Below are 15,966 nucleotides of genomic sequence, written 5' to 3'. Positions count from 1 at the left end.
TATGAAGGTAACACAAAGCTATGGGGTCATCATGCTGGAGCATAAACCACGGCGGGAGGGGAACGTGCTCTTGACTTTCAGGCCAAGCAAACTTTCGGCGGGTAGAAGGAGAAGGTAAACGGATGTCCCTGTATCCTTCACCGCTGAAGCAAAGGGGCAGCGATTCGGCAAGAGGGGGCCCAGCGGTGCTGGTCCGAGATGCAAGGAGCTTGGTTTAGGTGGGGTAACCTGCTTTAGCCTGTTCCATTTGGACTCAAGGAAGCACGTTACAATTTTGCTGTATGTGCCACCCTTCTGCCAGCGGCATCGGCAGCTACCAGGGCCAGGTCGAGCCCTTCCTCTCTCTGCCCCCAGTCATCTAGGAACCTGTAACCACGCCGGGGACCTTTGCCAGGCAAGTCTCTACCCATTCACCATTGCAGAGGTTTGAAGAAATGAACTTTGCTGGGGGCAGCAAAGGGAAGGGAAGGGCTGGGTTGAACTGGGGACGTATATTTACAGTTTAACACCATCCACCATTGTGTACCTCAGGACGCATCAGCCACAGTCCCAACAGTTGGACCCTGAACGCAGTTTGTTCTGCCCCCACCCTCAGCTCATGGCTCCCCAACTTCTTCGCTCACAGTTTGAGTTTCTGGGAGTTCAGGAAAATCAGAACCTCTGGCCCATGAGCAGCTCTGGGGGTCTATCACCTGCCCAGCAATCGCGGTTCCAGCAGTTAGGACAGGAAGGCCTCACGGGAGTCACTGGGCTGCCATGGATGGCTGCCGTCAACTCCTCTGCTCCCGCTGTAGTACGCGCCATGGCTCTCCCATGGCGGTTCCCCCACCGAACCCTGTTGGGCTATGGCTGAATCCAGCTGCTGCTTTGCTCTGCCGTTCAGTCTACTTGTCCCGGGCCGGAAAACTGGCCTTTGTGGTGAGCTCTGCCTAGCCAAGGCAATTCCAGCTCTTCGCTCAACTCTTCTAGATGCAAGGGGGTTGTGGGTTTTTATGTACCAGCCATGTCTCTACCACCCAAAGAGTTATTCCCGCCAAGGCTGTGAAGCCCCTCCATCTTTGCCCCCCATCTCCGTCCAGGCTCTCACCCCGCCTTCGCCAACATCCACGTCATCAACGTGACCCCACACCTGGTTCTTGTCCAGGCAAGTTGCCTCCAGGGTAAGCTCAAAAATATGGACCCCAAGTACAAACCTTAGTCCCAGTATACCCCAATGTCCCTCACCCGTGCTGAGGGTCCAGGCCCCGGCCAAGGGTCCAGGGAACCTGAACAGGGCTCCACCCTTGCGCCAACTGTCCCCTCCAAAAATATTTCAAGGGAGACGAGCCAAGATTCCTCAGCCACGTCCAGGGCATCCAGGGACCAAAGCCAGAGCCTGAAATAAAAACTGAGGCGGGAGCAGCCAGCCCGTCACTCTGTGCAGAGAGAGACGCAGAGAGCGAGGGAGGCAGGGAAAACATCAGAGACAAACGGGTTTGCGCTCGAGTCTGTTCTCCAGGGTGAGCTACAGCAGCAGAGCTGTGGTGGGGAAAGCAGGAGCCCAGGGCTGGGCTAGCAGGGGGCTGGGAGTTGGGTTTGAGGGGCACTGGCAGAGCTAAGATCCATGGCTGAGGTTATCTCAGCAGCAGGACAGTCCGAGATCTGCCAGGAGGCGGAGCAGAGCTGGCTCTGGCCATCAGAACTGCCAGGCTCGGTGCCCAGATCTGCTCCAGTGACGTTCTGTCAATCCCCTCTCCCTGCCTGTGACTAATGCCTGGCTGGGGCGGTGCGCTCTGGCCGGCTGCGCTTTGTCCAGGAGCCCCAGGGCCCTGTGAGCTGGGGGAGAGATTCAGGATGCCCAAGGCAGCCCGCCTGCAATAAGAACAGGAGCAATGGCAGCTGGCATTTCTGAGACTCCCCGGCAGGTCGGGTGTTTCCAGTGGGCTGAGCTCAGTAACTGCTGTATCATTCCCATTAGAGTTTGGAGTGCTGCCCTCCCGGGCCCCCAGGCAACCCAAAACTCCTTGTCAGCACGGCTGGTCTGCCCTGCCCCAGCTCCAGTTCCCCAGCACTGCCCTCAGCCCAGCTTCGGCTGCTGCTGTCCCCTTAGCTCTGCCCTTCTCTGCCCCAGGCAGCCCCAGCTCACTCGGAGGAGGGGTCCCTGGGCTCCTGACTCCCTCATTGGCCTGCTGCCCTGTCCATCAGGCTCACCTGGAGCATTTGCATCACCCCATTGGCCCTGGATCCAATCTCGGGATCCTGAGTTCTTTTCAGCCTTGCCCCTTTCTCCTGAGCTTCTGTGAGGGAACACCAGCCCCCTTCCATTTATCTCCATTTCCATGTCAGGAACAGAGCATGAGCTTTTCTTTAGATGCAGAGACATCCCAGTGTCAGCGAGTGTAGGGGAGTCAGGGCCCTGCACCCCCACTTCCTCGATTCCCCGGGACTCTCAGCCAGGCAGGAACACAGAAGGTTTATTAGATGACAGGAACACAGTCCCAAACAGAGCTTGTAGGTGCAGAGAACAGGTCCCCCCAGTCAGGTCCATCTTGAGGGGCGGGGAGCCCAGACCCAGGTTCTGGGCCTCCCCTCGTCTCCCCAGCCGTCTCCAAACTGAAAACCCCTCCAGCTCCTCCTCTGGCCTTTCTCTCTGTCCCAGGCCAGGAGGCCGCCTGATCTCTTTGTTCTCCAACACCTTCAGTTGGCACCTTGCAGGGGGGAAGGGCCAGGCCATCAGTCGCCAGGAGACAGGGTCTCGGCCATTCTCTGTGCAGGCAGCCTCACATCTGCCCTCCAGGGCTCTGCAACAATCACACCCCCTTATCCCACCACCTAGATACTTAAGAAATGCCTGGGGGAAACTGAGGCACCCACACAGTATTCAGAGAAAACATTAAGAACATTCCCACTTCGTCACACACAGCAAACCTCTTCCTCTGTACCCCTTTACACATCACATCGCAGGTGCTGGACATTGCGTCACCTGACTGGGGATTGACTGGGCTACGTTGCAGACCCAGCCCCTGCGCAGCACGCACTGCCCATGCCTGTTCCTGTCTGTCCCACCCTCCGGGGGGTGGAATCGTCCCCTGCAGTTCATTCTCCATGGCTCTGCACCTCTGAGGGGGATGTGGCTGGTCAAGAGGGCACTAAAGGCCACAGCTGGGGTGCAGGGGGAGGCCCTGCCAGGACAGCCGTGTCACGGAGCCCCAGTATCTGTGCTCTGGCCCCAGTTTTGGAACCATCTCTAGGAAGAACCTGTCAGCGTACCAGACCCCCTTGGGGGTCTCACTTTTCCTCCAGGTTAAGTCACACAGCTTCACCGCCTCCGTAGACTGGGGGTGCCCCCCAGCAATGTCCGAGCGGCACATCCAGCCCCCAGAAAAAGAAACCAGACTCATAAATTTGTTTTAACTGTAAAGTTCATTGCACTTTACAGACTGCTGCACTGAATCTCACCCAAGCCATTTCATCGTGGGGTTTACCCTGCAAGCCCCAAAGAAACGGTTTAGCGGTAAGTATGTTTTGTCCATGTTGAAGTGAACTGCAGTGATTATGGGTTGAAAGGGTGAATTAGGAGTGTCCTGCAGTAGGGGCACCCTTGTCCCTGGCCAGAGTTGCCCATGGAGAGATTGAGATAAACTCCCAGGAACCCCTGGGCTGAGATCTCCCTGTGTGATGTGAGTCCTGTTCAGCTCGTGCTCAAAGGGAAAGTCAAGGGTGGGCAGGGATCAGGGTGAAGTGATTTGGGTCAGGGACACAGACCCTATCGTCGCTCAGTTCAGCCAGGATGGTGTGTACGTAGAGAAATCCCCCTACTACATTGGGACAACACAACCTGGGCCACAACTGAGGCAGACAACACAACCACTGGCTAGGAAAGTGGTGTAGGGTGGAGGGGTTTGGTTTTGTGGAACATGGGTCCACTGTCTATAGTGAGAAGGGGCTATTCAGTTTGGATGGCCTCCATCTCTGTGGAAGGGGGACCAATCTGCTCTGGGACAGACAGGCTAGAAGTGTCAGGAGGGGATTAAACTAATAGCAAACAGGGAAGTTAAAAAGAGGGAAGACAAGAGCACTCCGCTAGCTCTGAAACTGAGATGTTCAGAACAAAGGACAAGAAACCAAAGGACTGCTAAAGAGAAGAAATTCTTTAGTTGCCTGTGACCCAATGCTAGGAGCCTGCATAATAAACAAGAGGAATTGGAATTGTTCATTTATGATTCTATCTGAAAGCCGGTGGAATGAATGACACAATAGTAATGCTAAAATCAACCGAGGAAGGAGCAAGTGGGGAAAAGGGGCGGGGGAGGAGCACTCTACCTTTAATATGGCATTATCTGTTTCTGCGTCACTCATGACTCAGAAGAAAATTGGTTTTGAATGTTTATGGATTAAAGTCCTTATAGATAAAAGCACAAGATAGGCTACTAGTTGGCATCTGCTACAGCCACCAAAGCACACTAGGGAACAGGACAACTGCTTCCTTATGGGGAAGGAATGTGTAGGAAAAAACACTGTGTGATCATGGGGGACTTCAATGCGAGTGGCATATGCTGGAGGTGTCCCACTGCCAGGACTAAAACATCCTTGGAATGTCTGAACATAACAAGACAATTTCCTAACTCAAAAAGTGTTGTGGCCAGCATGGGTGAATTCTATGTTAGACTTTGTCCTAATAGATAAAGAGGAATGGATCACAAGAACTAAACCTTAATGGTTATTGATGACTTGATCACATTTCTAATGTGCGAGCAGAATAAAGTCCAGAGCAGTAATAGTGCTTTAATAGGGCCAATTTCACAAAGCTAAAACAAATTATGAGCCAAATCAACTGGGAGGAAAAATTTAATCAGAAAAACGTGAATGATAATTGGGAATCGTTTAAGAACTCCTAACTAGATTCCCAAAAAGCCACAATATCACAACTGAGGAAGAAGATTGTACTAGTTAACAAACTGACCTGGTCTAGAGGAGAAGTGAAGGCACCTGTAAAAATAATAATAAAAATAATATCTAACATTTGGAAGAAAGGGGAAGGTGATAGTAATGAATATACCACATGACATTCTGATTAAAAAATTCTCATGCCACACATTAAATGGATTAAAAATTGGGCTACTGTTAAGCCTCAAAATGTAACTGTAAATGGGGAATTATCATTGAGCTGGGTTATTTCAGGTGGGATACCACAAGGATCTGGTTTGGGCCTTACAGTATAAAACATTTTTATCAATGATCTGGAAGAAAACATAAAATCATCCCTGAGAAAGTTTGCTGATGACACAAAATTTGGGGACGTGGTAAATAATGAAGAGGACAGGTCACTGATTCACAGTGTTATCAGCCCTTTTGCTCAAGATTCTCTTACTTTTCTTTGCTGTCTGTATGTTTGTGTCCATAATAAAACAAAATAGACTGAGGGGGAAAAAAGCTCTTTATTCATTCCACACATGGTGGTTAGTGGGGGTGGAATTTACAAGGGGGAAAATGCACTGAATGGGACAGATTGGTAAGGAACAACACAGATAAGTGTCACATTATTCTGGCTCATTGCTGAAACTGGTTTTCAAAGCCTCACAGAGATGCAGAGCTGCTCGGTGGGCTCTTCTTCTTCCCCTGGTATCTGGCTGCTCAAAATCGGCTGCCAGGTGATCCGCCGCAACCCCGCACCCAGGCAGAAACTTTTCTTCCTTTGTTTCACAGATATTATGGAGCGTACAGCAGGCTGAAATAATAATGGAGATATTGCTTTCACTGAGGTCTAACCTAGGAAGCAAACAACGCACACAACCTTTTAAATGTCCAAAGGCACATTCCACCACCATTCTGCGCTTCTTGAGCCTATGGCTGAACTGCTCCTTACTGCTTTCCAGGCTGCTTGTGTACAGTTTCATGAGCCATGGTAGGAAGGGGTAGGCTGGGTTTCCCACGATCATGATTGGCATTTCAACATCTGAAGTGCAGGCAAGGCAATGTTTATTGGGGTTAATCAAGCAAGCATATCAATAGCTCTGCTTGCTGACAGAGCCTTTTTCCCTTGTCCCCTTTTTCCTCACCTCCCCCTTCTTAGCAGGCTTAATTATACCTGTAGCGCACGCCATGGGTCCCACCCCCTTACAATTTGTGGTCATATTCTGTTCTGGAGGGTCTTGAGTCTGGGGGCTTTGGTACCACCTCTTTTGTATCGCATGGGAGAGGTAAGGAGTGAGGTTGTGCACTGGACAAGGCCAGGCATTTGTTTGGCTTTTAGTGTTTCTTATGCCACCCCACCCCCCCATCCCACTCGCCCCTCCCAACTGGTAGCTTGACCTTATCTCCGGAGAGGAGTTGAGGCAGGACTGTCCTGCAAGCGTACACTCATATATTAAACTCCCACCAAACCCAGCAATGCTTTAACTCTATTCCTTATCTTTTCTCATTGTACTAGCAAACCCATCTGGTTGGGCAGAAGCAACACGCATATTTTCAAAATATGAAAAGTCAAATGGGCAAACAAGACGCAAAACTCTATCTCAGGCAAATATACAGGCCTGAATACGACATTATCACCACTAGCACTCTCAAAAGCCACCCCTTTTCATGCACCATAGTCCTGATGGCAGTGTGTAGATGTGTGTAATTTCATCATGTGCTGGTGTAATTGTGCCCCCTAGTGTTATATTACAGGATCGTGTACATTCCCAGCAAAACACATCATACCCCTTATTCAACACCCTAATCACTCCCCTTTTGCAACAGGCCACTGATCCTCCTCTTCTGTGGCCACTGAGGAGGGGCACATCCAAATATTTTTCATGGACATACATTGCTCAACTTGATTATTGTTCAACTTACACCATTCAACCCTCCCTCTCTATCCCCCAATGGTTCCCAGTGAGCTAATCCCTTTCTCCTTACTCCCATAGGGCTCCTGGGGACCACCTTTGTTACCATCCTGTTCCAAAGTATCATGGTGACTATTACCCAGGTGCTAAACCCACAGGTGGAGGATGTTATTTTCCATGCAGATGGGTATGTCTGGCAAGTGTGGATAACTATGGACTAGCTTCACGATTTAAAGCTGAAGGACATCGTCCCACCCATGTGTCCCTCATGACATTCATTAACATTGCTAGCTGAGCATATACACCTCCCCACAAGTTAGCCTTCTGAAACCATCCCCCACCCACATTTCCAGGTTTCCTGTCCATTGAGTTAACTGCCAGTTCACCTCTGCTGCCCTTCTCCATCCTGTCACCATTGCAGACACTTGCTGAGCCAGTAGTTCATTGATTTGTTGTTGAAGTTTCACATTTTGGCTTATCAGTTATTTGGTGACCCAACTGTCCCCCAGGATGCCATGTACCCAACCCTGTGTTTCCTGCTGCCCGTGAATCCCTTCTCCGGTGACGATTCCATGTGTGTCCCCTCACCCACCAACTAAATTGCTGCTTTTACCCTTCTGTGTATGTCCTGCAGTTGGGATGTACTCAGTCCACCCACCGTTCTTGGGGGTGCACCACCCATGTAATGGTCTGAAAGGACACATTGGAGAGCGTGGGTTGCACTTGCTTCCACAGAGGATTCCGTACATTCGCCCTTCAGGGAGTATTTCCAGCTCCTGGCTCTGGCCAGCTCAAATTTGTATTTTTTTTAGCTTGGTATTCATATTACCTGTAGGGTTACATTCTGCAAAGTGGTTAAATTGTCATCGACCCAACATCCCAGGGGAGACTTTATGCCCAGTCTGATAACCTCTGAGGATAGGACAAGTGGGCTTAAATTGCAGCAAAGGGAGGTTTAGGTTGGACATTAGGAAACAATTCCTAGCTCTCAGGGTGATTAACCACTGGCATCAATTGCCTAGGGAGGTTGTAGAATCTCCATCATTAGAGATTTTTAAGAGCAGATTAGACAAACACCTGTCAGGGATGGTCTAGAGAATAGTCTTCCCATGAGTGCAGGGACTGGACAAGATGACCTCTCGAGGTCCCTCCCAGGCCTATGATTCTATGTACATAACTGCACGCTCAGGGATTTTCCTTTATGGAGATACCATTATGATTACACATGGTAACATTACACCCTAATTGTGGGACCCCATAACCCAAAGGCGGTTCCTACCTTCTGGGAGACCAGAGGGTTATGTTTTTTGGGCTCTGTCTGAAAAAACACTTTCATGAAGTTCCCTTAACTCATGTGAGAGTTGGGCCAAGACGGTTGGGGTTAAGTTAATGGCCTTTGCCATCATGCAGGCAAGGTGCTCTACTGCGTGATAATTATGCACCACAAGCCCAGGGATACCAACTAAAGAAAAGGCCAGAGCTGCTGCCTCACTCTCTGAAAATAAGGTTACCTCTGACCTACAGGTGGAATCAAGGGGAATAGCATCCCTTTTATGGCGGGCAGATAACTGCGGAGGGTATGGAAAAATCAATGGGGCCATGCAACCAAGAGAGCAGGGACCCCCAGAACTATTGTCCGGGACATAGGAATACACATGTCTGCCACATATAAGGAACCACCCTGCTGGCAATTTCATGTGCCCGTAGGCAAAGGAGATTTCCACACTGTTATTACATTTAAGTTCTTCATTGGTGAGGTTTTCCCCAATGTGAGTAGCATTTACAAACCCCATACAAGAGGGAGCAAGGGTTGTATTGGCTAGGTAATAAGAAAACATGGAGGCATCTATGATCTCCAAACAGTCATATTCCTGTTTCTCAGTTTCTGGTAAGAGGGTGGCAGGGTTAAGGGATGGACAAGGCTGCAGCGTGACCTCAGGGTTCTCTAAGAGCTTTGCTTGGTATCTTGCCATACGCGCTTGTGTGAGCCAGAGGCCGCCCTTAACATCCAGTAAAGCGCGTACCATGTGTGGTGTAAAAACCTGTATTGTTCCCCCTCGTGTCAGTTTCTCTGCTTCTGCCAGGGTCAGGGCGGTGGCTGCCACTGTCCGCAGGCACGCTGGCCAGCCCTTGGCTACTTGGTCCAGTTGTTTAGAAAAATATGCCACCGGACGTTTCCATGCTCCTAGCAGCTGTGTGAGTACTCCCAGGGCCACCCCCTTTCGTTCATGTACATACAACTGAAATGGCTTGGAGAGATCTGGCAGACCTAGAGCCGGGGCTTCCATCAGCTTTCTTTTTAGGATTTTAAATGCCCTGTGAGCCTCTGGGGTCCAATGAAAGGGGTCATGGTCTGCTCCTTTTACACAGTCATACAGGGGTCTAGCCCATAGTCCAAACTCTGGGATCCATATCCTACGGAAGCCTGCCATCCCCAGAAATGCTCTGAGCTGCTTGCGATTACTCGGGATAGGAACTTGGCATATGGCTTCCTTCCTCTCGTTTGAAAGCTGGTGTTCCCCCTGACGTATGAAGAACCCAAGGTACTGTACCTGCGGGAGAGCAATCTGAGCCTTACTTCGTGCTACCCGATATCCTCGGAGTCCCACAAAATTCAGGAGACGCACGGTGGCTTTAAGGCAAGGGGTTGAGCCCACAGTGGCAATTAACAGATCATCTACGTATTGCAAAAGGAGGGCTTCCTCATTATCCCACTCCTCTAGGTCCCTGGCCAGAGCCTGGCCAAAGAGGGTGGGGGAATTTTTAAACCCCTGGGCTAACACTGTCCAGCAAAGTTGCTTTTTAACTCTATTCCGGTCCTCCCATTCAAAGGAGAAAATCTCCTGTGATGAGGTGTCAACTGGGATGGCAAAAAAAGCATTTTTTAAATCAAGAACTGAAAAACGGGTATACTGTCCCCCTATAGAAGCCAATAGGGTATACGGGTTAGGGACAAGAGGATGCAGAGTCTTAACCCGTTCATTAACTGCCCTTAGGTCTTGTACCAGCCGGTACGTGCCATCAGGTTTCTGAACGGGTAAAATGGGAGTGTTCCAGGCTGACTGACATTCCCGGAGAATACCGTACGTTAGAAATTGATCTATGGTTTCCTGTAAGCCCTCTCTGGCTTCCTTCTTGATTGGATATTGCTTTACCCGCACTGGGCCTTTCCCGGGTATGAGCTGGACATGAATGGGGGTTTGGTGAGTAGCTTTTCCTGGGATCCCTGATGCCCACACAAGGGGATACACTTGGATTTCCCACTGGTCCCATTCTGGGGCTTGCATAGCCGAGGGTTCAACTGCAAGGGCCATAATCCATGCATTTTCAGGGGGTAAGGTAAGGGTTATTTCATCTTGAGTAAAATGCAGGGTGGCACCTAGGCGACACAGCAGGTCCCGTCCCAGCAGCGGTGCTGGGCATTCAGGGAGGTAAACCAGCTTATGGGATATGGTTCTGTTTCCCAAAGCACATTCTGCTGGGGCATACACTAGGCACTTGGTATCTTTGCCTGTGGCTCCTATCACAGTGAGGGAGTCTGCTACTGGCAACTGAAGGGGCTGATTTACAGCAGTTCGCGCTGCTCCAGGGTCCACTAAAAAATCTATTTCTTCATTTCCCACCCGCACTTTTACTCAGGGTTCCAGGGGTAGGATGATCTGTCTCCCCTGACACCTCTATTCCTGTTCTTCTATCGCCATCATAGAGATACCCCCCCTTTCCTTCTTGTTTGGGCACTCATTCTTCCAGTGTCCCTCTTGCTGACACAGGGCACACTGACTGCGCCCCAGTCATCTCTCCCGCAGGCCTGGACGTCCACGTCCACGGCCCCTTCCTTCTCGCTTCGTGCCTGCCTGCACCGCCACTACCATCAATCTCACTTGCTTCTTCTCCTTCTCCACTTCTCTTAAACTATACACTCGATTTGCTGCTTCTCAAAATTGTGCCATGGTCATACCCATCAAATCCTCCTTTTTCTGTAGCTTTTTCTTAATGTTGGGGGCTGCCCTGCTTGTAAATACTCCTTTAATAATTGCCTCAGTTTGCGGATCATTAGGATCTGCATTGGTATACTGTCGGATCGTGTCTCGAATGCGCGGTAAAAAGGCTCCGGGCTTTCCTTTGGGTCCTGCACTACCTCATATGGTTTAGTCCAATTATTCTGTCTGACAGCTGCGTGACGGAGTCCGTACAGTAGCAGCTCCTTATAAGAGGTGAGGTGGGTCACAGCCTGATTATCATTTGGGTCCCACCTAGGATCCTTGACAGGAACCTGATCATCTGGGGTCGGGACATTGTTACGGTCCTGGTCATATCGCCTCTTTGCTTCCTCCCTTGCTTTAGCTATGACCTGTTCTCGTTCAACCTCAGTCAATAATGTTCGCAGAAGGACATTACAATCATCCCAGTCTGGCTTGTAGCTACTAAGACATCCCTCAAAAACCGATATAAACTTGCTTGGGTTGATAGAAAATTCTCCAGCCTGTGCTTTGAAAGCGGCCAGGTCCATAGGATTAAAAGGTGGATGAGTATAGACCTGCATGGTAAGAGCAGCTTGTTCTTTCTATTGTATTACGGGCAATGTTAGTCTCGGTAAGTAATGGGTATAGTCCAGCAGATGGAGCCCAAACCTCACTATGAGCTTCACTAGGAATCTTACTCTCAGCCTCGCTCTGTGTGGGTGTAGGGGCCGAAGGAGACAATGGATCTGCCATTACATTTGGGGTGGGGGTCTGGGGACTGACTTTAATTGCTACCGGGCCAATCGGGGTTAAATTACAGCATTGTAAAATATCAGTACGAGACCACAAGGTCATAAACAAGTAAGCATACAAATGCTCATTCCACTTCCCCGTTCGCTGACAGAACAGGAGTAACTGGAGGATTGCATTATGATTTAATGATCCTCTGGGAGGCCACTGTTCCTCGTCCTCTAGTTAGTACTGAGGCCAGTCAACCGTACAAAATCACTTCAATTTACCCTTAGTCATTGGATCTGATCCAAATACCTTCCAATTTACTAAAATACATTCTAGGGGCGTGCACCGTACTCTGCCTTTCGTGCTCTGTTCCTGTCCCATACCTACAGGGTAACTCTGGGCGTCCCCAGGTTCCAACAGAGCATACAATCCGGATTTCAAAAGGTTCCTACCTTATCCAAGGGACTGGTTCCCCACCGTCGCCAGCAGCTGCTCCTCCCCTATGTCCAAGGGACCGGTTCCTCACCGTCGCCCACAGTTGCTTCTCCACTATGTGAGTGCGTTGCACCGTTGTGCCCTCCGGGGTCGATCCAACTGCGTCTCCTCCGAGGCCCCCGATGAACTCACTGGTGCGCGCTGGGCATCGGTTGTTGCTGCAATCCTCGACCACCAGAAGGGATCCGGGCAAGGCTAGTGCCTCAGACTTTGCCTCAGACAGACTCTCGTGAAGAACGTTGGCTGGTCGCTATGGACACCTTCACAAACTGGCGCCTAAGAAATCCCGAGTCTGTGACAGTAGCCGGGGTCCCAGGGAATGAATCCGTCACCAGGTTTGGGCTCCCAGGTGGGTTACACAGAGATCATGGGTGAAGCTTTGACTCCAAAGTGTTTCAACAAGTTCCTGAGATTCTAGGGATCCACTGTTCACACCTCTCTAAGCAATCAGCTCAGGCTGTCTGCAGACTCAAGCAGCATTGCTCTCAATCGCACTCAGGGCAGCTCTCCCTTCTCATTTCAATAGGGTCAGGTTCTCTGCAGACTCAGGCATTGCTGATAGGTCTCAGATCCTCTCCCAACTGAATCTCACACCGTCCACAGACAGTGGAGGGTTTCACTGCTGGGTGAACGGAGGAGGGAGAGATGAGGCGGGGTGGGGTCACAGTGCCATCAGGAGAGTGGCGAAGAGAAGCGTGTAGGTGCTGAAGGAGGGCCTGGCATCATTTATTCCAGAGGTGCTGTTTTCTGTGGTGGTGGCTTGGCCCCCGGAGACCACATGCCCCCATATCTATTCACCGTAGGCCACTGTCTGGACAGACACTGGGACAATTGGGCTGGCCACAGCCATCCCGCCAACTCACAACCCCCATCAGGAACCAGGTCCCATTGTGGTCACAGGCCAGTGGCCCTCCAGAGTCACCCTGGAGGAGCAGACAAATTGGGATTAGCTTACAAATAGCAGACAAATTAGCAGACAAATAGGGATTTTCCAGCTCACTTTTTCTGAAGGAGGCTTTGGTAGCAGAGGTGAGATTCCCCCAGTACATTCGCAGGTGCTGCGGTGGCTGTGTTCTTCTTCTCCTGCCCTAGACAGAGACCACTAGCAGAGCTCCCCAGAGCAGTGGGGCTGGGAGTTGGCACCCTGAATATTGAGGCATGGGGTATTTTCCCATCTCACAGTGACTGGCTCAGGCTCTCTGCAGACTCAGGCAGGCCTCAGTTACCCTCTAGCCACATTCTTCCTCTTTTCTACCCAACCACAAAGATTCAACTATTATTTTAAGAAAATATAAAAGCTGGGGCTCTGCCCTAATCACAGGACTCCAGGAGCTGGGGCCTAGTCACAGGGCTCTGCCTTCACTTAGCTCTAAAAGCCAGAGATGCACCTGCCTGCTGGGAGGAAGCCAAGTCTGGAGCTTTGCAACTGCAGCAGCCGTTCTACCATCTACAGGCCCTAGATGGGGACGGGGAGCTGCGCTGGGGCTCACCTGCATCCAGCCGGCCCGCAGCCCTCTCTCACCTGGCAGGGGTCCCTCTGCCCTTCAGCGTAGCCAGCACAGGTCATGTTGGGTTTGATGGGGTCCCTGCCGAGCTTCAGCATCTTTTGGGGTGGGAGAGAAACTGGGAAGAGGGAGAGAGCCGGGACACTGGATCCATTGCCTCCCGCAACCGGGGCTGGATTAATGCAGGGGCTTTAGGGGTCGCAGCACAGGGCCCCGGGCTAAGGGGACCCCACAGAAAGCTCTCCTGATGCCACACCCAACCCCAACCTTCTGTCCTGATCCCGCTCCTGCACTCCAAACCCCTTGGCCCCAGCCTGGAGCCCCCCTCCTGCACCCCAAATGCTTCATCAGGAGCCCCACCCCAGAGCCGGCACCCCCAGTCGGAGGTCTCACCCCCTCCTGCACCCAACCCCCTGCCTCAACCCGCGGCCCCCTCCCACACTCTGAACCCTGCATTTTTGGCCGTATCCAGAGCTTAGGGGCCCCCACAAAATCTAATATCCTGGGGCCCCCAGAAGAGTTAATATGGCCCTGCCCACAACCCACCCCCATGCCTCACAATTCCCTGTCTCCATCTACCTCCCCAAACTACTCTCTTGCCAAATAGTTTCAGATGAAAAAAAAAAGTTCAGAAAAGTGGTGCCGTTTCTTTGATATTCCAGACAAACCATTTGCACATGTCACTTTGAAGCACCACTGTCTTTTGAAATGCAGCTAGATTTGTATTTAAAAAAAATAAAATGTTAATAAAAAGGGGATTGAGAAAGAAAGAAAGAAAGAAAGAAAGAAAGAAAGAAAGAAAGAAAGAAAGAAAGAAAGAAAGAAAGAAAGAAAGAAAGAAAGAAAGAAAGAAACTGGAAATGAAACTAAATGAAAACTGGACAATCACAGACCTGGTTTCAGTTGGGGTCTGTGTAGCACCTAGCACAACAATGATGGCCCTGACCGCACTCAGAGTCTATTCAGCTTCTGTCACGATGTCTCCCCCCAACCCCAGTCTCAGTTGGTGTTACCCTGTCACAGCTCCTTTGATTAACGAAATCTCTCTTTATAAGTTATGTTGCACCGCTCCTTTGACCGGTAACCGTTATCCATGTGTGCAGATACTGTAACACCCATGTAATATAGCCTATGCACCGCTCTGAAAAGCGGTCTTTTTCCATCAAAAATTTGGATTTCTCCTCATAAAACAAAAAGCAACATTTTTGTCAGGAATTCAAAACTTCTTGAGCTTTTGAGTTTTCCAAACAACGAAATACAATAAAATAAAATTTGTCTCCCTGAACAGATGCCTTCTGTGGGGAAATATCTGTTGAGTCCAACACCCGGTTTTCCCATTTAAAAGACAAAAAAAATAGCCAAGGGTGCTGATAAAAGCGCAGGGGTCTTTTTCCTATGGAAAATGCTGACTTCTCGTTGGAAAAACTAAATCCAAAAATATTGGGGCCGAAAATTGAATCCACCCCCGTCTCCCCGCAGGAATCAGGTGCTTTTCAGGAAAATTTCCCTTCAACATTTTAATTCCCCATCAAACCCTAGGTCTACTCCAGAATCCCAGTTCCACCTTGAAATCTCAATTTCTCATCATCCTGATTCCAAGGTCTGCTCGGAATGTGGTCTGCTCCAGGAATGCCCTCTTGAGTCTTTGGCCTCCAACCATCGCTGCTGTCTGGAGACGAACAACCCATGTCCCTCATGAATGACCATCCCCTTGCCTTTCACAGTATTTATCCCGGAAAACTTGACAGAGACCAACACCTTCTCTCCAGCAGATACAGCATAGGAACACCAGCAATTACTAGTATCCAAGCAGCTTTCCAAAGCAGAGGGTACTTATTTAAAGACAAAAGCAGGACAGAGAATATGTAACAAAGAATAGAAAGGGTCTCACACATGTAGAGAGTTTCCCGGTCCAACTGTTCCTGCCCTTCCATTTCTACACTGCGCATGAAAGTTCGCATCTGTGGGACCCAGGCTTGTCACCTCTGCATTTCCAATCTAGTGCTTGAGCGTGCAGACTGCATTGCAAACCGGCGATTTGCAGTTGGTGGATCCAGGTCTACCAGCTGTGCTAATGCCTCCATACCTGGGTAACTCTCACTCCATCGGTGTACAAAAGAGGCTGCTATCACCCAGGCCATAACCTTCACGCAGTGCTGGGTCCTTCCCCTCCCCTTCCCCTCTCTAACAGCTGCAAGTCTGCCTCACCTTGTGGGAGAGTGTTCCCCCAACCAGTCACCCAGCAGGGCTTCCCAGCGGGCACACGGTCAGAGGCGTCGAGCAGACACATGGGGCTGATGGCTGCCATGAATGCAATTGGCTTCTCCAGCTCCACCAGGGCGATGTCACCCTAGACTGTGACATTGTCGTAACTGGGATGGAGGACGACCTGCTTCACCACTGAGAACGTCTGGTTGTGGGTCTGATCAAAAATCTGCTTTTCACCCAGCTGCACCCGAT

General features: G+C 50.4%; 1 protein-coding gene across 1 annotated transcript in view; it reads right to left on the bottom strand.

Annotated features, from left to right (window-relative positions):
• The window catches only part of LOC144265861 (prostasin-like), a 363,252-nt gene that overhangs the window by 76,292 nt on the left and 270,994 nt on the right, over nucleotides 1-15,966 (bottom strand).

The sequence above is a fragment of the Eretmochelys imbricata genome, chromosome 6 (assembly GCF_965152235.1).
Source record: "Eretmochelys imbricata isolate rEreImb1 chromosome 6, rEreImb1.hap1, whole genome shotgun sequence".
Lineage (NCBI taxonomy): Eukaryota > Metazoa > Chordata > Testudines > Cheloniidae > Eretmochelys > Eretmochelys imbricata.
This window is presented reverse-complemented; position numbering and strand designations above follow the sequence as displayed.